Source organism: Pelobates fuscus, chromosome 9, assembly GCF_036172605.1.
Source record: "Pelobates fuscus isolate aPelFus1 chromosome 9, aPelFus1.pri, whole genome shotgun sequence".
Lineage (NCBI taxonomy): Eukaryota > Metazoa > Chordata > Amphibia > Anura > Pelobatidae > Pelobates > Pelobates fuscus.
Window position 1 is genome coordinate 73516441 of NC_086325.1, and position 23152 is coordinate 73539592.

The following is a 23152-nucleotide window of genomic DNA, read 5'->3' on the forward strand; positions in this document are numbered from 1 at the left end:
CCTTCTGCAATATCACTAATAAAAATATTAAAGAGAATGGGTCCAAGTACAGATCCCTGAGGTACCCCACAGGTGACAAGCCCAAGCTTCGAATATACTCCATTGACTACAACCCTCTGTTGCCTGTCACTCAGCCACTGCCTTACCCATTCAACAATATTGGAATCCAAACTCAAAGATTGTAGTTTGTTGATAAGCCTTCTATGTGCAACAGTGTCAAAAGCCTTACTGAAATCGAGGTAAGCAATGTCTACTGCACCACCCTGATCTATAATTTTAGTTACCCAATCAAAAAAATCAATAAGATTAGTTTGGCATGATCTCCCTGAAGTAAACCCATGTTGTCTCTGATCTTGAAATCCATGTGTTTTTAGATGTTCAACAATCCTATCCTTTAACATGGTTTCCATCACTTTCCCCACTACTGAAGTTAGGCTTACTGGCCTATAGTTGGCCGACTCCTCCCTATTACCTTTCTTGTGAATGGGCACAACATTCGCTAACTTCCAATCTTCTGTGACTACTCCTGTTATCAATGATTGGTTAAATAAATCTGTTAATGGTTTTGCTAGTACACCACTAAGCTCTTTTAATAGCTTTGGGTGTATTCCATCAGGTCCCATTGACTTATTTGTCTTTACTTTTGACAGTTGAAATAGAACCTCTTCCTCTGTAAACTCACGTGTAATAAATGACTCATTTATCCTTTTTCTTAACTGAGGTCCCTTTCCTTCATTTTCATCTGTAAATACCGAACAAAAATATTCATTGAGGCAGTCAGCTAGACCTTTATCCTCATCTACATACCTTCCTTCTTTTGTTTTTAATCTAACTAATCCTTGTTTTACTTTTATTTTCTCATTTATGTATCTAAAAAAGGTTTTGTCCCCCTTTTTTACTGACTGTGCTATTTTCTCTTCTGTGTGTGATTTGGAAGCTCTTATAACTTGCTTAGCCTCTTTCTGCCTAATCTTATAGGTCATTCTGTCTTCCTCACTCTGGGTTTTTTTTATAATTACTAAATGCTAACTTTTTGTTTTTTACTATTTTGGCTACATCTGTGGAGTACCACAGTGGTTTCTTGAATTTTTTGCTTTTACTGACAAGCCTAATGCAATTTTCTGTTGCCTTCAGTAGTGCAACTTTTAAATAATCCCATTTCTTTTGGACTCCATTTAAATTGCTCCAGTCTGATAATGACTCCTTTACACATATTCTAATTTTGGAAAAGTCTGTTTTTCTAAAGTCTAAAACTTTTGTTTTTGTGTGGTGTGACTCAGTCACTGTTCTTATATTAAACCACACTGACTGATGATCACTGGATCCTAAACTTTCACCTACAGTAATATCTGATACCAAATCTCCATTTGTTAACACTAAATCTAGTATGGCCTCTTTACGAGTTGGCTCCTCAACGACTTGTTTTAGAGACAATCCCAGTAGGGAGTTTAGAATATGTGTGCTCCTGGCACAAGTAGCTATTTTTGTTTTCCAATTTACATCAGGAAGATTAAAGTCTCCCATGATGATAACTTCCCCCTTCATTGTCATTTTAGCTATTTCTTCAACTAGTAGATTATCTAACTCTTCAATTTGTCCTGGGGGCCTATAAATCACACCTACACGAGTTACTGTGTGATTACCAAATTCTAACGTAACCCAAACTGACTCTATGTTCGCCTCACTAACCATTATTAGGCTAGATTTTATGCTATTCTTTACATACAGGGCCACCCCTCCCCCTTTCTTGCCTTCCCTGTCTTTTCTATATAAAGAGTACCCTGGTATTGCTATGTCCCAGTTATTTTTCTCATTATACCATGTCTCAGTAACAGCGACTAAATCTACACTATCAGTTGCCATTATTGCCACAAGTTCATGGATCTTATTCCCTAAACTGCGAGCATTTGTAGACATGACTCTAAGCTTATCATTTTTTAACACACTTGCTACAGGCACTTTCGGTCCTTGTTTTGGGGGACAATTGGATTGATGTTTTATCACCCTTTTGCCCCCCCCTCCTAGTTTAAATACATCCTAGCAAAACCTCTGAACTGCTCACTGAGAACATTTGTTCCCTTTTGAGAAAGATGCAAACCATCTTTTTTGTACAGTTTATTTCCATTCCAAACAGAGCTACCATGAGCAATAAAGCCAAATCCTTGCTCCCGACACCATTCACCAAGCCACAAGTTAAAGTCCCTAATACGCATCCGCCTGTCATTCTGAGTGTTATGCACAGGCAGAACTTCAGAGAATGACAATGTGGAAGCAACCTGCCGTATATCATTGGCAAAAACACAAAAAACTTCCTTAACCTCTGAAACCTCATTGCAAGCCAAGTCATTTGTCCCTAAATGGACAAGTACATCCAATTCCCCTTCCTGCTTTGCTTGCTTAACAATATTACAGATACGTCTCCTGTCTCTGTGAGCAGTAGCTCCGGGAAGACACCTCACAAGACCACCATTGTCCATCTCCACACCTCTTATGATGGAATCCCCCACCAACAACTGCTTTCTATTAGGCCTCACCATAGTCTTCAAGCCTCTCTGCACAACACCACTAGCCTCAGTGCCTCTCTGCACAACACCACTAGCCTCAATGCCTCTCTTCACAGCACCACTAGCCTCATTGCCTCTCTGCACAACACCACTAGCCTCAGTGCCTCTCTGCACAACACCTCTAGCCTCAGTGCCTCTCTGCACAACACCACTAGCCTCAGTGCCTCTCTGCACAACACCACTAGCCTCAGTGCCTCTCTGCACAACACCACTAGCCTCAGTGCCTCTCTGCACAACACCACTAGCCTCAGTGCCTCTCTGCACAACACCACTAGCCTCAGTGCCTCTCTGCACAACACCACTAGCCTCAGTGCCTCTCTGCACAACACCACTAGCCTCAGTGCCTCTCTGCACAACACCACTAGCCTCAGTGCCTCTCTGCACAACACCACTAGCCTCAGTGCCTCTCTGCACAACACCACTAGCCTCAGTGCCTCTCTGCACAGCACCACTACACTCTGAAAGTGCAGAAAATGAATTATGTAGAGCAACAGACTGTGCAATATGCCTTTTATCCACAACTCCAAGTCTACCAGATCCTACAGTAATCCATCTGCCATTCCCAGCAGTCCTACATGTTGTGAGGTAGGGCTTCCATGGATCGGATTTATTGTTCCAGCACATTTCACAGATGCTCAATCAGATTAAGACCTGGGGAATTCAGTGGCAAAGGCAACACCTTGAACTCTTTTAAAAAAAAATTTTTTGACAATCTTTATTTTTAGTCATGCGAATAGGTAAGAATGAGATAACAATGTAAATGGTTGCAAGTTACAAACACAACAATGACACGTTAGAACGGCATAACATCTGTATGATACACACAGGTTTTTGTGATGTTAAGGGTCAGGGGTACAGTAGAGTAAGGAGCTAGAAACACAACAGTGGCCTCTCGCCATAAAGCTTTCGTAAATACTCTGCAGGGTGTAATGCTGTATTTAGCTATACCCGGGGCCTGTCTCTGCCATGCTCTAGCTTGTCTAATGTAAGCGTGTGTCGGGTGCCGAATGTTAGGTGTCTGTGTTATTACCGGCACACTCGGCTCGGCTAAGTATCAGTGCAGACTCAGTGATCTCACGAATGTGACCTTAGGTGTCAGTGACTGCTTGAAGACCCTCATGTGAATCCGCAGGTGTTATGATGGGGTATTATAAGGAGTATAGTGTAGGAGGGGTTCGGACATCTCTCAACGGGTTCAGTGCCCACTAAACACCGGTGGGTCAATAGGCTATGTGGAATACACCATGGGACCCAGGTGTTGTGTCCTGTCCCTCCCTTGCATGGTCTCCGCGTCAGTGCTGAGGGGATGGTGAGTCATGTGAGGAGAGCACTTTGCCCATCCTTATAGGGGAAGTAAGGAAGGGGAGGGGAGTAGTGGGGGGGGGGGAAGCTGAGCAGGGTGGGGGATGGTGGAGGGGAAGATGTGGGTGGAGGTCCATCCCTACGCCACCGCACCTCAGACCCACGGGATGAGCCACGCGAATGGGGCCGAACGCCGGTTGGCCTGGCCCTCTGTGCCACCTACTCCGCGGGTCTGCGGGTCATGTATTTGATCCAGGGTACTCATAGTCACGTGTAGTTCTCTGCGGTATCCCGCAGGTCTGCCGTGAGGATCTCCATGCTGTAGATCTCTTCCACTTTCTCTATCCAGAGTCACCTTGAACTCTTTGTCATGTTCCTCAAACCATTAGTGAACATTTTTTGCAGTCTCGCCGGGTGCATCATCCAGTTGAAAGAGTCCATTGCCATCAGTAAACACCATTGCCACGAAGGGGTATACGTAGTCTGCAACATTCTCTCATTAGGTGGTATGTGTCAAAGTAACATCCACATGAATGCTAGGCTCCAAGGTTTCCCAGCAAAACATTGCCCAGAGCATAGCATAACATTGCCTCTGTTGGCCAGTCTTGGGCAAATGTAAAATTTTCAGAGGTGAGTGTATCTTTTATTATATCTACTTATTATTAAACTTTTGTATGCAATATTTCATGCAGCTTTACCTTGCTGCCCAATTCTGCGTGTGCTTTTCACTAATCTGTCTACTTTTCCTCCTCCTTTTACGTCTGCCTCTATTGCTATTTTTCAGAAATCCCCTTCTCTTGCAATTTTGGTATTTTCATGCACTCCTCAATATTTCTATTTTAATTCTACCTATTCGTAATTATTCCACATAAATCTGACTTTGGTTCCGGGATCTGGTTCCAGGTCCCCTCCGCCACGTCCTTCACAGCAGAGTTGTAAAGAGTATGGTATGTTTGTACGGTTTTGTGCTCCATATTTTTTTTATTATCACACTATTTCTGTAAAATGAATAATTAAATATAATGTTTTTTAAAATAAAAATAGAGAAGAATGCAACAACTCCAGTGCCATGTTCCTGATGTGCTTGGTTTAGTAAAAACTTACAATTTTAAAGATTGTCGACCCACCGTGCCCCGAAATCCACAGCGATCACTTTCTGAATCTGGGATGTGTATATGTATGACTCAGCAGGCTTTGATTATTGAGTGCCATGTCTTGCCGCAGTAAAACTACTTACATGGCTCTCTTTATTGACTGTTCACTGAGGGTTGCCTGGGATTTTAGTCGATAATGTTTAAGGTGGACTGTGTTTGAGAAATTGAAGTCTTACTTTACTTTACTTGTCAAAAATTGGAGAAGCAAGTCTTTTTCAGTGAGGACTTGGCAGGGATGCCTATCAAGCAGGTATACTCAAATACTGTTATTGCTTGGACAAATGGGTAGTTATGTTTTGTCGACATTTCATTCTCTACGTGCATTATTTCTTGATTTAAAAACAATTCCTTAATATAAATGTTTGGTTTTCTATCATATAATCAGAAAAACACAATACAATGCAGCATGCACACCAGAAAGAATAATTGTAGCCAATAAGAACATTGGCATAATGTAGACATCCCATAGTGTAAAGTGTCCTGTATCAAGGCATGCCATTAAAATAAAATAGATTTAATTGTAATTACTTTACCAATAAAAGTTCATTTCCTTTTTAGTCTATATGCTTATTTATTGTGCCTATATGTATAAAATCACCTACTGTTGTGAATAAGCTGTTTAATGTGATCTTCAATTAGATGCGTTCTTACCTGATATCACTCTCTTTGCACGGTCGTACCCAGAAATAAGCCCAAACCATGAAGCTGTACAGTATTTCATTGAGTGACACTGCGATTGTTATGGATACTGTGAGCTTCTCCAGCTTGTAAGTGTGCACTAGGTCCAAGCAAGGATAGTGCCATTTGATCAGATATAGTCACTATAGTCACCCAGACCACTTCAGCTCAATAAAGTGGTCTGGGTGCCAGGTCCCTCAGGTTTTAACCTTTCAGATGCAAACATAGCAGTTTCATAGCAGTTTCAGTCTTCCGGACAGCCACTAGAGGCGCATCTGTGACTCTGGAGGTGAATTTCACCTCCATTGCGCAGAGCGTCCATAGGAAAGCATTGAGAAATGCTTTTCTATGGACACTTTCAATGCGCGCGCAGCACTTGCCGCGCATACGCATTCGGCTCCGCTGACGTCGGACCGGGGAGCTGACGTCGGACACGGAGGAGAGGTCACCAGTGCCGGGGGAGCCCAGCGCTGGATTAAGGTAAGCTGCTGAAGGGGTTTTAACCCCTTCAGCGCCATGGAAGGGGACCCTGAGGGTGGGGGCACCCTCAGGGCACTATAGTGTCAGAAAAAACGCTTTGTTTTCCTGACACTATAGTGATCCTTTAAAAGTATTATTAGAATACTAATATGCTAATTATTCTATATAGAACCAACATATTTTGTAGTGCTTTACAATTAAAGAAAGGGAAAGAGATAATGGCGGTCCTGCTCAAACAAGCTTTTATCTATGAGGATTCGAGGTAGGCAGATATATTGGGTATCTTGACTAGGGCTACTTGCTGGTAAAGTGGTTTTATCAGGGTTTGAACGTGGGTTCCCTAGTTCTAAAGCAGTGATGTTAGCACCACTCTAACCAACCCATATGTAATAGGTGATTTTATATATTTAGGTATATATCCCCAGATAGCTTAGATCTGAGTGCACATTATGACTGAATGGCGCTCAGATCACATACATACAGTTCAATTGCCATGGAGCCAAAGTCTTTCACATAGTCTTTCGTTATACAAATGGGCTCCATGCAGGGACGGATTAACATAGGGGCTGATAGAGCTGCAGCTCCAGGCCCAGGCCCATGGATTAGGCCCATTTAAAAAAAAAATGTACTTTTTTTTTTTTTTTACACACTACTCTTAAGTTTTCCTACTGACTGGTATTTTAAGGCACAGCCTGTATTTGAGGCTGCCTGGCCGTGCTGGCATTGCAGTATTACCAGCAATACAAATGCAAATATTTTTCTCCGTATAACCGGAGATCACTCTGCAATACCAGCACTGGCCAGTAGGGGGTCACTGTGTATGGAGAGAGGCAGGGATAGGAAGTTACAGCATATGCCTCCCTGCCTCTCTCTACTCACTGATACGCAGGGGAACAGCTACACAGTACACAGTACAGAGAGTTCAGACAGCTGCTCCTAGCCTGCAGAGACAGACTACAGCTCAGGGAAGTGAGGGATGTGGGGAAAGGCATCAGGGAGACATGAGACACACAGACACTAGGGGACACTGTGAGACATGCGGACACAGACACATGGGGATGCTGTGAGACATAGGTAGACACATTGGGACACATGTCTCCCAGTGTCCCCATGCCTCCCAGCCAGTGTCCCTAGGGTCTCAGTGTCCCCATGGCTCCCAGTATCCCCATGCCTCCCAGTCAGTGTCCCCATGGCTCCCAGTGTCTTCATGGCTCCCATTGTCCCCATATGTCTGTGTCTCCATGTCTCCCAGTGTCCACATGTCTCCCAGCCAGTGTCTGTGTCCCCATGTCCCTATGTCTCCCAGCCAGTGTCCCTAGTGCCTCAGTATCCCCATGTCTCCCAGTGTCTGTGTCCCCATATCTGTGTCCCTAGTGTCTGTGACCCCATTTCTCCCAGTGTCCCCAAATGTCTGTGTCCCCATGTCTCTCAGTGTCCCCATGTCTGTATCCACAAGTGCCCCATGTGTCTCAGTGCCCCCATGTCTCCAAGTGTCTCAGTGTTCCCGTGTCTCTGTGTCCCCATGTATCCTAGTTACACAGGACACACTGAGACATGGGGACACTGGGAGAAATGTGGACACAGACACTGGAAGACTAGGGGACTGGGCGACATGGGGACACTGACACTGTGATTCATAGGGACACTGATGCCAGGCTGGCCTTCCAATTCTTTGGACAGACATACCCCCTTTTTGGGCATGTTCGCCCCTTCTGGCAGTTCTGGTCATGTGATTCGCATCAGTGGCCTACTCTTTTACCCCGCCCATTGATTCCTGCTTTACTGGACACTGCTGTTGGTATGGATTTACTTGAAAGATGAAAGCATAAATTAGATAAAGAGATTAGCATAGAGTATGTGTTTTCTTATAGCTGCATCCTTTGAGTTTCCCTCCAACAACGTCAGATACATGACGCTTGGGAGGTATGACTGTTTTAGTATTTTTCGTCGATAAGATTCTGTAATTAGGCCCCATCATAACTGTCAGCACCAGGCCCACTGGGCTCTTAATCCGGCCCTGGCTCCATGGCATAGCTATCTGGGGTAACACTGCTCACATAGGGAAAGTACAGAATGACCCGGCTTTCGGGTCTTTGCAGGGGAAAATCCATCATTTCAACATGGGGCCATAGTCACAGGGCAGGAGGCGGGCAAACCGGCTTCTCCAATGCCCAGTGGCGAGTTTGGTTTAGCCACACAAGGGAGATAAGGTGTTTTGTTTCCTTCCATTTAATCAGATTAAGAGAATTAGCAGTATTCAATGTATAGGTGATTATCATCTTCTTATACCGAGAGACCGATGTGTCCATATGATGGAATAGCAGATAGGTATGATTGGAAACAAAGGCAGATAGGGGAGTAGTCATCATATTTGCAGTCATGGATGCCAAGATGCACTGCCAGACAATCAATCCAATGCTGTCTCCCCTCTTTTATAGAACTCTTCCTACCTTCTGTATGTGCACTCTCTCTTTTTTTCCTTTCGCTCTGTCCACCTTTCTTCTACCATGTTTCTTTACTGAGGTGAGGACTGGTTCTGTGTACTCCAGTCTTTCAAATCTGTTTAGTCAGTGGAATTCATGTTCACCCTCACAGCGAGGTACAATGCCCCATCTAATACTGGCTCTAATGTTGGATATTCATGCGCAAATTATGCTTTTCTACTGTTTAGTAATTACCTCTTGGCAATGGGCTTCTCTCTGCAAACTCCTCCTTCACTTACCTTATCATATACTACATGCAGTGTGGAGAAAATATACTCTATTACGTACCTTATTATATACTCCGTCCAGTAGGGAGGAATATCTTAAAGAAACACCCAACCTCTTCCTTTTAGGCAGTTTCTTTTGTTGCAACTATGGGGCCAGTGTCTCCCCTGTTCATTGAAGAAGATTAAAACCAGTAATTGGATCCTGGGCCACACTGTCATCCAAAACCTGAGATTGTGTAGCTGCTAGGATATAGACATGTACTATTCGTTTCGTTCTGAATGTACATTCGGATGAATTTTGTGAAATTCGGACATTCGGATGCTTACGAATGTCCAAAGTTCGAATTGCTGAATTTCTGAATTGCCGAAGTGCTGAATTTCTGAAGTGCCGAACAGAACCGCCGAAGTTCCGCATTGCTGAAGTTTCTAATTGCAGAAGTTCCGAAGTGGGTTAGGGTTTTTTAGTTAGGGTTTAGGGGTAGGGTTAGGGTTTAGGGGTAGGGGTAGGGCTTAGGGTTAGGGTCTGAATTACCGAAGTTTCGAATTGGCGAAGTGCCGAAGTTCCAAATTGCTGAAGTTCCGAATTGCTGAAGTCTTGAATTTCGGAAGTGCCGAACCGAATCCCATTGGACCAAATTGCGGAAGCAGACAAACTTTTTTACTTACCTGAATTTCCGAACTGAACTGAATAAAATTTTTTGCCCATGCACATCCCTACTAGGATATATAAAGCTTTACTATTTCTTGTAGACTGGGAGAAACAAGTATTTAGTGTTATAGGTTGAAATAGAATAGAACTTTGTGATAGTTTTAGGGTATGTTTAGGGTAAAGGTTATTATAGTAGGACTTAGTAGAATGGTTTAGAAACAATGGAACTTAGGGATATGGTTAAATGGTTGTATAGGATTACAGGGAGTGCTAATGTTTCGATTGCGTTACAGAGTGTTTAAGATTGGTGTTAGTGTAAGAGTTTAAGGTAGAGACGAGAAGAGGACTTTGGGTAAAAGAGTCATTAGGGATACGACGGAGACATAGGGTAAGGGTAAGAGAGTTTCTCTGGATAGGGCATGGAAGAGCAGAGATGAATACCAATCCACCAGTTTGTGTATCTTATCACGTTTTTGCTCTTTGGTCTTTTAATACATTTAATTAACAGCACGAGACAAGGCTGCCTCCTCTCACATTTCTTGCATGTTTTGGTAGTAGAACTACGTGCAATTGCAGCTAGAGCTAATAATGACATGCCTGGAATTGAATTTAAGGGATTAAAACAGTAAAAACCCTTATTATGATTAGATGATATTATTATGGCATTATAATCCCCTTTAAGTACACTTCCAATTTAGTTGAATATCTTGGAGGAGCATGGTAAAGTATAATATCTTAAAATAAGTATGAAAGAAACCAAACAACCCTTGTATAAATATTTGTTATAACGCTGCTCCAAAAGGTTTATTTAAATACATACATTCTGAAAACTCAAGAATGAAACTGCAGGTCATAAATGTTAGTGTATGAAGATAAAGAAAAGCAGAAATTGTGAACACTTTATTTCTTCTGTATTTATCATAGAAGAACCTGTGGCTTTAGATATGCAAATCACTGATATAAAAAAAAACTCACAACAAATGTAATTAAATGACACAAGGCAATGTTTTACAGCACTTCATGAAAGTGAATGTAAGCAAAGTCCCAAAGCCAGATGGCATTCACCCAAGAGATAGAATATTTTAACCAATTAGATTTCACTACACATACTTTAGAAGTTTGGAAGGAGGGCAGACAAAGAGTTGGATTTCACCCAATGTTCTCTAAAATATACCCATTCGGAACATTGTAGCTAGAAATCTCTGACTTAGATGTAATATCAAGGTATTCTAAAGGGATAAATGCAATTAAGGACTGTTTTAATAAAAGTACTTCAATGGATTTTTCAGTAGTAAGTAAATAAAAATTAAATAAAAATAAAATGGGAAGGTCACACAGACATCCAGAAACCACTGCTATACCCATAAGGCATTGCTGCACTTTGGGATTTTTAAGATAAAGTCAGCACTTAACATTTAAAATTCACAAATAGAATTCTGATAGGCTGATCACTTCCTTAACAGGGTAGTGATTACATGCAGCGCACAAAAAGGATGAGGACTTACTGCAGATGCAACAACTTCAAATGTTATGTAAATATTTTAAATGCCTTATCTGTACAATACAAAATAACTGGACTCTTCCATTTTGCCACTTAACCCCTTAAGGACCAAACTTCTGGAATAAAAGGGAATCATGACATTTCACACATGTCATGTGTCCTTAAGGGGTTAAACATAACATTGTGTTTAATTAAAAATGATTTGCAATATTCCAGCTAAAATTGGCTGCAACTAAGGCAAGGCTGGAGAGTTTTTAATCTCACTTTTTTTTGCCCTATATGCAATATGGTTTTAAAATTACTGCAATTCACTGTTTATTGAATAAACCATTCCCATTCTGGTCAATTTCATCCCTGAGAGTGCTTCTAAATATGGTATATTGATGGAAATGTTTAATTTTAAAAAGACAGTTTGATATTAATTAAAATGTTAAATCAATTTGATTTACTAGAATCTAGCAACATACATTCTTAACTCCATCTATAATGGCCTTTCCTGCTTTTGGAGAATTTGGTGCCCAGTTATTTGTGATCTAATAGAATGGCATAATGGACATCTATCCTCTCATTTATTTTAGAGATGATGCACATGTTAGTATGAGAAGCCACCAAATATACTATATCCATGTATCAGAGCAGCACCGAGCAATACTAAAAGTAAAATTATGCATTTGGAGCAATTATCATGGAAAAATGAAGCTTCCTGATTTTTCATACACATTTGACATATACATTCCTCTAGAATGGCTCCAGTTGTGCCTTTAAATATGGAAACGCTAAATATTGATGAATACATCCCAGCAGTGTTGGGTTTAGGGCAACATTTTGGTTGACCTATTCATGGAGACTAACCTGTCTTCCTGCTGATGGGTTTTATATGAAGAGAGCTGCCCTGTAAACGATACAATGCATATGGTACAAGAAATAAGTTAACTCAAGAATCCCAAAGGAAATGATCTGAATGTATATCTTTGGAGGTTATATAGATTATGGATTCCACATTCAACAAAATTGAACTAATGAAGTGCTACACATCATAGTGAAGAGGAATAACCTGCATTATTAATTGGCCATTTAATTGCAGACACCCCAATAGCCTGATGTTTCTGTGGGATACAGAGGAAAAGTATATGCTTAATGTTCATGTATTTTAATATCCATGCCATACATGTAAATTATGTGTTGCTGGCAGTGTTAGGGTTAATCTGGGGGGGGGGGGGGGGCAGCTCCCACCTCCCTTCCCTATTGGACCCACTCCTCCCAGCAGTGGATGGCACACACAAGCTGAGCGCTGCGCATGCGCGCTGCCTGCATTGCAGAGTGAAGGGAGAAGCAGAGCATTAACAGCCTGGGGGCAGAGCGCTTTGCAGACCACACGCACATCCATGAACCCCAAAGGTAAGACCCCCCACCTTAAAAAAAGATTCCCCCACGCAGCAGGGTGTGTATGGTGTAAATTGATGGTAGGGAGAGGTCTTGGAGTAGGGATGGGCAGGTTATGGGCTATCATGGAGGTGTTGATATGCTTGTGCAGAGACAGCATGTCTGTAGGTGAACAAGTCGATCCCATAGCAATGTACTGCTTGCAGCATCCTCTGGAAACCAAGGGGTTAATGGTGACGGCCCCCCTAGCGGCTTCCAGGGAGCATGTAGATGGGGAGATGCTGTGCTCCAGAGTGGGATGAGGATGGTGCTGAGGATGGAGAAATATATGCACACAGGGGCTGCTGAGGTTGGATAGATGGAATGCCCTTTACCCTACTGCCAGATCTTGTTTACACCCCCAATGCGTTCTGTGTGTCTAGTGTCCTTCTAGCTTAACCCATCCAGTGCCAAATAGTATTTATGCATGTTACAGTTGCATGATGTAAAGATGTATAACAGGTATCGAACCAGTAAACAGCGTGATTGCTGCCCTTACATTGCTGTCCTCATTCTGGATATCCACCCATGTGATTGTAAACCTATTACTCTTTCTAGTATACCTCAATGTGTGTCTTTGCTAGATTAAAAAAATAAAAATAAAAAATAAACCGAAAGTCAAATATATCTCCCAAATCAAACCATTTCCTTCTTTTAAAAACATCCAAAGTGTGCATTAAATGCTGTTATTATGAATACACCTGCTTGGTTTGTTAAATGCCCCACTCACTCAAATATATCAATTCTTTTCATTATTCATGTTAGAGCGTATAGCAATTATCTGCTGTTATAATCCCAATCATCAGCAGAATAAATATATCTTAATTCCCTGGCTTCTACATACTATAAACCACTTAAATTCCAAAAAAGCCCTAAAAGATTCTTATATCTGGCTTACTGGTAGACTAGTGATGTATTGCTCCTTAGTAGAACATTATAATGTTTTTGTTCTGTAGATGTTATTTATCACCTTCAATATTAAATCCTACGAACACTTCACACACAGGGATGGTTTATAAGGAGCAGTTATTGTGCAAATTTCTACAAAAAGAGCAATCAGCAGGAACATTCCATTAGTTACCATGGTGATTACTCTACATTTAGAACTTTGCCCCACAGAGGTAATTTATGGATCACTCTATAGAGGCTATACTTATTCAGAACTGTTAAACTTAAACTGTTATTGTTACTGAACTGCTGCAAAAGGTTATGAGGAATTCCTTTTTCTGAAGTATTATTTATAACTTTCCCAGAATCCCAAGCCATCCGGTTTAAATGTATTATTGCTGTTTGTTTTACTCTTGTGATATTTAACGAGAGTGCAATATGCTGGCCATGCCTTTTAGTTTTTAAAAGCTAGCTGACAGAACCTCATTAATGCATTATATCTTTTAACTTGGCATACTTAGTAAATTTAATGTGTGGCTATGCATGTTTGTAATTAGTCATCCTATATCATGTATTTTGCTTGTATTATTTCCTGTATAATTCAGTTGATTCAAAAAGCTTTTTTCTGTTCAAGAGGAAGCATATATACAAAGAAAGAAAAAATAAGTAAGAAAATTAAATATTCCACATTTCTATGGAGTTATTATGTTCAGGTTTTGTTGATTACATACTGGCTCCATTTGGTAATTAAGCAAGTAGTGCTATGGAATATATATATGGTTCATGGTCCTGCTCACGCCTGTCAGGTGTACTTACCAAGGTGCAATCTCCAGCCTTATGTAGATAACTGAACACGAAGCAGAGCATTCACTGGACTTTTCAACCAAATTACAGCATTTATTGTGAGTACAGTCAAGTTACATCAACGTTTCGGTCTGTTAAGACTTTCATTCTGATGAAAGTCTTACAGGGTGAAACGTTGACGTAAAGGAAAACATTTTAGCATAAATTCGAGCGCTAGAGCCTCATTACATAATGTTATGAACAATGCAATCTAAAGATTTACAAGGCAACAAATAGAACTCTATTAAGAGATGTCACCTTACGTATCTAGTTAAACAAATCTCCATACATTAACATTGATTGTATCTGATATTTTTTTAAACTGGATCATTAATAAAAAAAAAAAAGTTATTAAACCCTATGGTACGCCACTGGGAATGTGGGTCTGCCAACGGAGACATCTTCCGAGACCAGGGGTGAAGTCAACTGCTATTGCTAACCCACCTGGGCAGGCCTCCAGAATGGATTGTCCTCCCAGTCAGGTATCGACCCCTCTGAATATTCTTCCAGGCAGTATTGAGGTATTGAACCCTCTGCCCGTTCCTCGTCTCTCCGGCAGGTATCGACCCCTCTGCCTGCCCTTTTTCTCCTAGGCAGGTGTTAACCCTTCTGCCTGTCCTGCTTCCAACTACTGCCTTCACTAATGAACTTGCAGCACTTAGGCCTAGCTCGATGTATCTCTGGGAGTAGAGAATAGTGCAGACAGCAAGCAGGTCCAAAAACTCTGTTACTGGATTCCCTGATCAAACCTGAAAAAAGCACACAGTTCCCAATGGAACTGCTACACAATGCATAGTTCGAACAAGGACTAGCTTTTAGGGACTTCGTTTTTACAAATCTTGAAGGGTTGAATCCTGCGGCCTTTTTAATTCCCCACAAGCATCCGCCACAGTCCAAGGTTTAAATCAAGAAGCCTTGGACTGGGAGCTTTTGAAAGACTGCCTCCCAACTGGCACTCTCAGCCCATCAGTAGCAACACAATCACAAAATAAAGTGAGAAAAATACAAAAGGTTTCTCACCTCATTTTGGAAATTGAGAGCTACTGATAAGCTGAGAACATCAGCTGAAAGTCAACCCATTAGTGGCACCCTCTCCAGGGCTTCCTGATTCAAACTTTGGACTGCAGCGCATGTTCATGGACACTTTGGGGTTAACTTGTTTATCTTTTTGTAAGCCAGAACCCAGGGACTTCCTTGAACCAAAACAATGTCATTTTACCTTTTTTCCACTGCCGCGCCGGTCTCGCAGCTGGCCCCGACTTCATTGAAGCATTGGGAGGCCATTGTTCATGTGTGGTCAAACTCCTTGCTGTGCCAACCAGCATTTCCTCATAGAGATGTAGTTTATTAGTGCACCTCTATGGGGAGCGTTCAGAGTCTCCATGTAGAGCTTGGGGGCGCTGAATATAGGTACAGTACACTGTGCAGCACTGGACTAGGAAGCACCTCTAGTGGCCATCTGAGTGACTACCACTAGAGGTGTTACTAGTCATCAATGTAAACGCTGTCTTTTCTCTGAAAAGACAGCGTTTACATTGCTGTGCCTGAAGGGACATGCTATAGACACCAGAAGCACTACATTAAGCTGTAGTGGTTCCGGTAACTATAGTGTTCCTTTAATGGGTGTTAAAAGTGTGGGTAGCAGCGCCTTTTTGGAATTGTTGCCTTTTAAGGAACACTCCAGTCTCCATAACAACTTCATCTAAATTAGGAGGCCCCCAAGCAGACTCTTACCTTCTTTTTTTTTTTTTTTTATTCTTTATTTAAGGTTTGTCAGAAAATGAGAAAACACGTCTTGTACATTTTGACCGGTTTGCGCAGAAACCGTCCTTTGCGTATACATTTTTGCTGTTACAAGTCATAGTTTCAGGGCTTACGCAGAAGCCAATGCAGACTTTAGTGTGGGTGACTTCTCGGTCGGTTTGTATGGATGCCGACCAGTGCTCTCATCATCTGACATTTTTAACAGTTAGAAATTCAAATAATGTTATACATGTGCTCATTACACATCTGTTGGTCATTGTTTAGTAGAGAAAGTAGGTTTGAAGGAATAGCAGGAAATGAGAAGAAGGGGGGGAGGAGGGGGGGGAGAGACCCTCTTGGGCTGTTCAGTTTGCTGAGATGTTAAGCACCCATACTCCACACGTTGTTGGTTAAGTGGGTTTGCGGGCTGGGTTCTTGCTGTAGGGGGCCCACAGCTAGAGATATGGGCGTGTTCTCGAGCAGGTGGTGGTGAGGAAGGCCTGAGTATGGGCGGCGGGAGATGCGCCCTTCTAGGGAAGGAGTGGACTCTGCTGCCGGGGGGGGGGGAGAGAAGGAAGAGGGGATTATGTTGTTCTTTGTAAGTCTGTGTATTCCACCCAGGGTTCCCACACTTTGAGGAAGCTGTCAGCTTGTCCATGAGACAGGCTTCTTTGATGTTTTGTATTACCTTGTCCATGTGTGGGGTATCTGCTTGGAGCCACACCAGTGCCAAGGCCCTCCTGGCTGCAAGGTGTATTATGTTTAGGAGCTTCTGTTCTTTGTTGGGTAGAGTGTCTATTGGTTTGGGACTCTTACCTTCTTGAACAGTTTAATCCAAAAGTTGCTTCCAGCGCCTATCTGCAAGCCACCCAGGTGACATCCGGCTTCTGGATCTCAGTTACAGGATACACAGAGTGCAGAGATGCTGCTGATTGGCTTAGAGTGGCCAGCTGATCAATCAATAGCTCCCGTTTGATAAAAAAAAAAGTATGATTTTTTGTTTTTAACAACGGGGTTAAACTGCTTGAGAACTTTTTAACCCTTAAGGTAACAGAGCGCCCGGAGGTCTCCTGGCACTGTAGCAACTTATTTTAGATGAAGTTGTTATGGTGACCGTAGTGTCTTTCATTTCCAGATTTTACTAGGATCATGATATAAAGTCATGATTTTATTAATGGCATGGAGGCGAGTATTATACTGCACTCTTTCATTCTTTTCCACATCAGCAAAGAAAGAACAATTGAAATAATGGAAAAAATAATGAGACATTGTAACCACAGCTATTTACCAAAATAAAGTATTTAAGCATAGCATTTAGCAGGGCTAACCATACAGATATCTTAGATATAATAGTATATAGTCATTAAGAGATCCTCTATTTAATATATATAAATAACTCAGAATATAATAAAATAGGGATTGTCTTGGAAGCAATAAAGATTTGTCTTTTAAATATTTTATTAAACAAAAAGATAAATATAGACATATAAAAACATAATAATCCATTACAATAATTTATAACAGAGTTTATAAGATTAAAGTATATTCTTGCAATATCAGTAAAATAGAATAACATACCCTCTTAAAGGATCACTATAGGGTCAGGAACACAATCATGTATTCCTGACCCTATAGTGTTAAAACCACCATCTAGCCACCCTGGGCCCCTCATGCCTCCCTAAATATAGTAAAATCTTACTGTATTCAAGCCAGAAGCTGTAGATCTGCATGCTGTTTGCCTTAAAAAACAAGCAGTCTGCTGACATCATCAGAAGTGGTAGCCTGATCCAATCACAGTGCTTTCCCATAGGATTGGCTGAGACTGACAAGGAGGCAGATCAGGGGCAGAGCCAGCACAATTCAAACACAGCCCTGGCCAATGAGCATCTCCTCTTAGAGATGAATTGAATCAATGAATCTCTATGAGGAAAGTTCAGTGTCTGCATGCAGAGGGAGGAGATACTGAATGTTTGGATGCATTTTAGGCAGCCATGACCCAGAAAAGATCTCTAACAGCTATCTGAGGAGTGGCCAGTGAAGTTATCACTAGGCTGTAACGTAAACACTGCATTTTCTCTGAAAAGACAGTGTTTACAGCAAAAAGCCTGAAAGTAATGATTCTACTCACCAGAACAAATTCAATAAGCTGTAGTTGTTCTGGTGACTATAGTGTCCCTTTAACCCCTTAAGGACACATGACATGTGTGACACGTCATGATCCCCTTTTATTCCAGAAGTTTGGTCCTTAAGGGGTTAAGTCAACCTCTCAGTCATGTTAAAATGGAGCAGCATCTCTGCATCCAAAATTCTTTCCTCTGTCCATCTAATATTAATAAGTACACATATTTATACCTGAGATTTTACAATTAGGAAATGTTACTACCTACCTTAACTAGAAAAGATTCAAGGCCATGAACATTAAATGACACAGCCTTGACTTGGTTGTTTCACATGGGAACATCTTAAGCAGTCTATTGTCATGACGTAGACATCTTATCTATGTTTAGTCTAAAACTTAGGTTGGACATGACATGGGAAATTCCCTGACTTGGTGTCACAGTAACCTAGGACAAGATGGCGTCTTAAAGTCTACTCTAAACATCATATTCACTGACCTTGGGTCCGAGGTCATTTATTAAAAAAAAAAACAACATATTAGAATCAACATGTTTTATTTCCGACAACTTGTCAGTTTGCAAAATCTCTTAAAGACAAAGAACAAAATTTAAGAAATAGAACTTTTCATTCTAAAAACTTGTAATATTTGCATATGCACATAATATGCAAGTAACATTATAAACATAGCAACATATCAGCCAATCAAACCACACATCAACTCCCTTTTTCTTGAGATAAAAAACCTGACGGAAATGTATAACGAACTTTAAAAAAAAACAAAAAAAAAAAAAACAGGGAACCATGTCAAACAACAGGATTCATCCGGATGGAGTATATGTCCAAGAACTGATTTAAGCTAGAAGAAAAGAAACACTATGGTAATATCACATAGTAAATATAGAATAAAATATCATGACCAACTATTAGATGGTATAAAACAAATACAAGCACCACAGTTAAAATGGCAAATGTAAATGTAACAAATGAAAACAGAGAAACATAAATCCAGATGGTAGAGAGGGTAAAATACTCACCTCGGTGTCATTACTAAAATCATGACTTTACATCATGAAACTGTTAAAGACTCGGAGGGTCATACTATGCTCGTTTAAATCTGAGAGTTACCGTATATACTCGAGTATAAGCCGAGTTTTTCAGCACATTTTTTGTGCTAAAAAACCCCAACTCGGCTTATACTCGAGTCAATAGTCTCTATTATGGCAATTTGCATTGCCATAATACAGACTGGGGCTGTGGGGGCTGCAGAGAGCGTTACTTACCTGTCCTGCAGCTCCTGTCAGCTCCCTCCTCCTTCGCGCCGTCCGTTCAGTACCTCGGTCAGCTCCCAGTGTAAGTCTCGCGAGAGCCGCGGCTCTCGCGAGACTTACACTGGGAGCTGACAGAGGGAGCTGAACGGACGGCGCGGAGGAGGAGAGAGCTGACAGGAGCTGCAGGACAGGTAAGTTACAGCTCTGCCAGCTCCCTCTCCCCCCCACTGAACTGCCAATGCTGGACCACCAGGGAAGGAGAGCCCCCCTCCCTGCCATGTATCAAGCAGGGAGGGGGGATGAAAAAAACAAATAGTAATAATAATAAATTTTGTTTTAATAATAATACAAAAATAATAATAATTAAATAAAAAATAAATAAATAATAATAAATAATAATAAAAAAAAAAAAAAAAATTGCCCACCCCCCACCTCTGCAACACACACACACACACACACCACTCATACACCACTCATACACACACACTGCATTCATACACACACTGCATTCATACACACACTGCATTCATACACACACACTGCATTCATACACACACACACTGCATTCATACACACACACTGCATTCATACACACACACTGCATTCATACACACACACTGCACTCATACACACACTGCACTCATACACACACTGCACTCATACACACACTGCACTCATACACACACTGCATTCATACACACACTGCATTCATACACTCACACTGCATTCATACACTCACACTGCATTCATACACACACACTGCACTCATACACACACACACTGCATTCATTATACACACACTGTAAATAAATATTCAATTAATATATTTTTTTTAGGATCTAATTTTATTTAGAAATTTACCAGTAGCTGCTGCATTTCTCACCCTAGTCTTATACTCGAGTCAATACGTTTTCCCATTTTTTGGGGGTAAAATTAGGGGCCTCGGCTTATATTCGGGTCGGCTTATACTCGAGTATATACGGTAATTTGCTCTGAAAAATGATTAAAAGGTTTGAGGTAAAATTCTTGGAAGGTAGATTCTGAAGACATAACATAACGGGAAAAGTTTAGGTCTTGAAGGAAATGAAGGGTAAAAAAAAAAGATCAGGAAGAAGTCTTAGTCCTATGAGAAAAATCAAAGGAGATGCCTTCCGGTGTAAAGTAAAGAGCATCTGCATCCAGAGCCTGGACATCAGAAACCCTTTTACAAGAGATCAGCCATAAAGCATAATACAGAATACAGAAATCTGCTTCAGTGACAACTGTTGCCAGGCAAAGATTCCTTTAAAGACAACACAAGATTAACATCTCATAAGCACGAGTATTGAGACTTGGTAGGTCTCGCAAAAAAGATACCTGTTAGAAGTCAACAGACAAAATAATGTCACTCTACTGGAGTACCATCTATACCTTGGTGACCTGCCGAGATAGTTGAACGATATAGATTAACTTTGTGATAAGCCCTACAATTATCAAAAACGGCAGTTAAGAAGTGAAGAACTGAAGTTAGAGTAGCCGATTAGGAATCCAGATGTTGGTCCAGACACCAACCAGTCCATGCATTCCAAGCAGATCTGTAAGAATGTCTTGTTCCAGTTCCCCATGTGGTTGTGGAAGTTGGAGAGTCGATTGCAGAACTCCATCGATAATCCAGGGTCCCTGGAAATCAACCAAACTAGAAGTGAAAGCTGATCCTAACGAATCAATGCATCAGAGTTCCCCTCCGCATCCAGTAGCTGGGAGATGACAGCCATTAGAAGTCAAAGATGGCCATCTTCAGAAGTGGGGACAACCATGGTTTTGACATCCAAAAGAGAACATCTCGACCTATGTTCGCCAGAACTTTGGATCGTGTACTTCTCAGATAATTGATTCTGTAGAAGATCAGAAATCAGATCCTGTAGTAGATTTATGGTCCAGGAAAGATGAGTATGAAGAAGCTGAGCAGACAGTGACATGATCATAATGTCTTTGAGGTAGATAATGAGACAAACACCTCGACTTCTCAGGAAGGCAACTACAGGCATCATCAGCTTTTTAAGACACCAAGGGGCCGAGGACAGTCTGAAAGGAAGGCATGTGAACCGCCACTTTTTTCCTTGCCACATGAACTAAAGGTAATTGAGGTGGTCCTCCATGATAGGTGCCACGAGGTACATGTCTTTAAGATCCAGTTTGGGCATCCAAACCCAAAGGTAGGAGTAGATCTCGCAGGCAATGGATCCATTCCAGTTTGAAGTGATGGTGTGACACATGTGCAATGAGCAGCTTCAAATTAATCACAGGGAAAGTGCCTCCACCTTTTTTGGGAGCCAAAAACAGGTTGCTCACGAATCCCAGGGTATGCAGCGGGATTTTCTGAATAGTATCCTTGTCTGTCAATTCTAACATCTCTCTGGAAATCATGTCAGCGTCCTGTGGGAAAAAGCAATGTAGGTGAAAATGGTGAACAGACAGAGCAACAAATTCTATGCAATACCCTTTCACTGCCTGGAGAATCCAAACATCTGAAGTAATAAGAGGCCATACATGGGGAAAAAGGATCAGCCGTCTCCCACCAATTGTAAGGAAAAAAGGGGTGCATCAACTGGATTGTGACTCATGTTGGCCTTGAGTCCGGAACAGAGGGTTTACCAGTATAGGAGCCTTGGTTTGTGTCATAAGAACTTCTTGGGGTAAGGCCAGACAGATGGCTCTGGGCTCTTCCGGCCCTGGCAAAAAACAAAACAAAACATGACACCCTCCTCATGTCTAATTGCGCATTATCCAAGTCCGTAAATGTCTGAACATAAAAACTCTGGACCTTAGATGTCAAGGATCTTATCTTGACAATATCTCAATGAATACTGTAACCCTTGTTTGAATTTCCATCCTGTCTTTACCAGGAATTGGACTCACTTTCTCCAATGGCTTGTGAACTCGCACAGCCAGATAACAGGCGACATGTTCCGAAGGTGAACATTCCGCTGATCGAGGATGGAACAGGTCATCTGTGTAAAACAAGGGTTTTGCCCTGCAGATCCTGGACCCTACCATCCTCTCTGAAAGAGGCCATGCTACTTCAGTATCCGATGATCTCTCACCAGTATGGTTGTATGAGGAAGTGGGTGGGTTAGCATCTGCGTTATCAGATTCATTCACACTATGCTCCTCAAAAGGGCCCAAATAGGACTCATCAGACGCATGGGTATGGGCTTTTGCCCTTCTCCAAAGTCTAGTGGATTTTGCATGGCTAGTGGATCTTTTGTGTGGTTGTGTGTGTTGCACACCATCAGTGACAGGTGTGAAACTGTTTATCAATTCTTTTTTTGGAGGAGTTCTTGGTCTTCGTCAGAGCATTGGAGCCTTATGGCTTTTTTTTGCAACCTTGCCTTTAGAGACCATAGGAACTGACAGCTGAGTCTGCATAATAGTGGTTGAAAGGGAATAGACATCACTCCAATAGCCTATGGCTTTAGTCATTAACCTGGACATGAAGGAGTCCAAAATGGTTTGGAACTCAGTGGAGGCCAAGATAACGGCTTCATCCTCAGAGGTTGAGGCTCAATGGAATCCCTGAAGTAATCTGACCATCAGAAAAGAGAGAGCCATCTCCTCAGCAGACTGCAGCACTAAGAAGACTAGTCAAAGGAACAAACTAAGTTTAGCCCAGAGCACATGGCACAGACAATACAGGCTAACAGGAGTTGCAAAGTCAGTACAGGGTAGCAGAAGACTCAAAGTACAGTAATAGAGACCAAAGAAACAATTGGAATATGAGTCTAAGGGTTGAGTAACCCAAAAGCCTCCAAAGTATATCCTAGTTAAGGAAAAAATAACAGATAGGGATGGG

The 23152-nt window shown here is 41.6% G+C and overlaps 1 protein-coding gene across 2 annotated transcripts in view; it reads left to right on the forward strand.

Moving 5' to 3' along the window:
* Positions 1–12358: 12358 nt before the first annotated feature.
* LOC134572831 (actin-binding protein WASF3-like) overlaps positions 12359–23152 on the forward strand; it is a 78957-nt gene continuing 68163 nt past the window's right edge. For both annotated transcript variants that reach the window (XM_063432070.1, XM_063432071.1), the window contains exon 1: positions 12359–12436. The gene's annotated coding sequence lies outside the window, so the exon portion shown is untranslated. The remainder of the gene's footprint in view (positions 12437–23152) is intronic.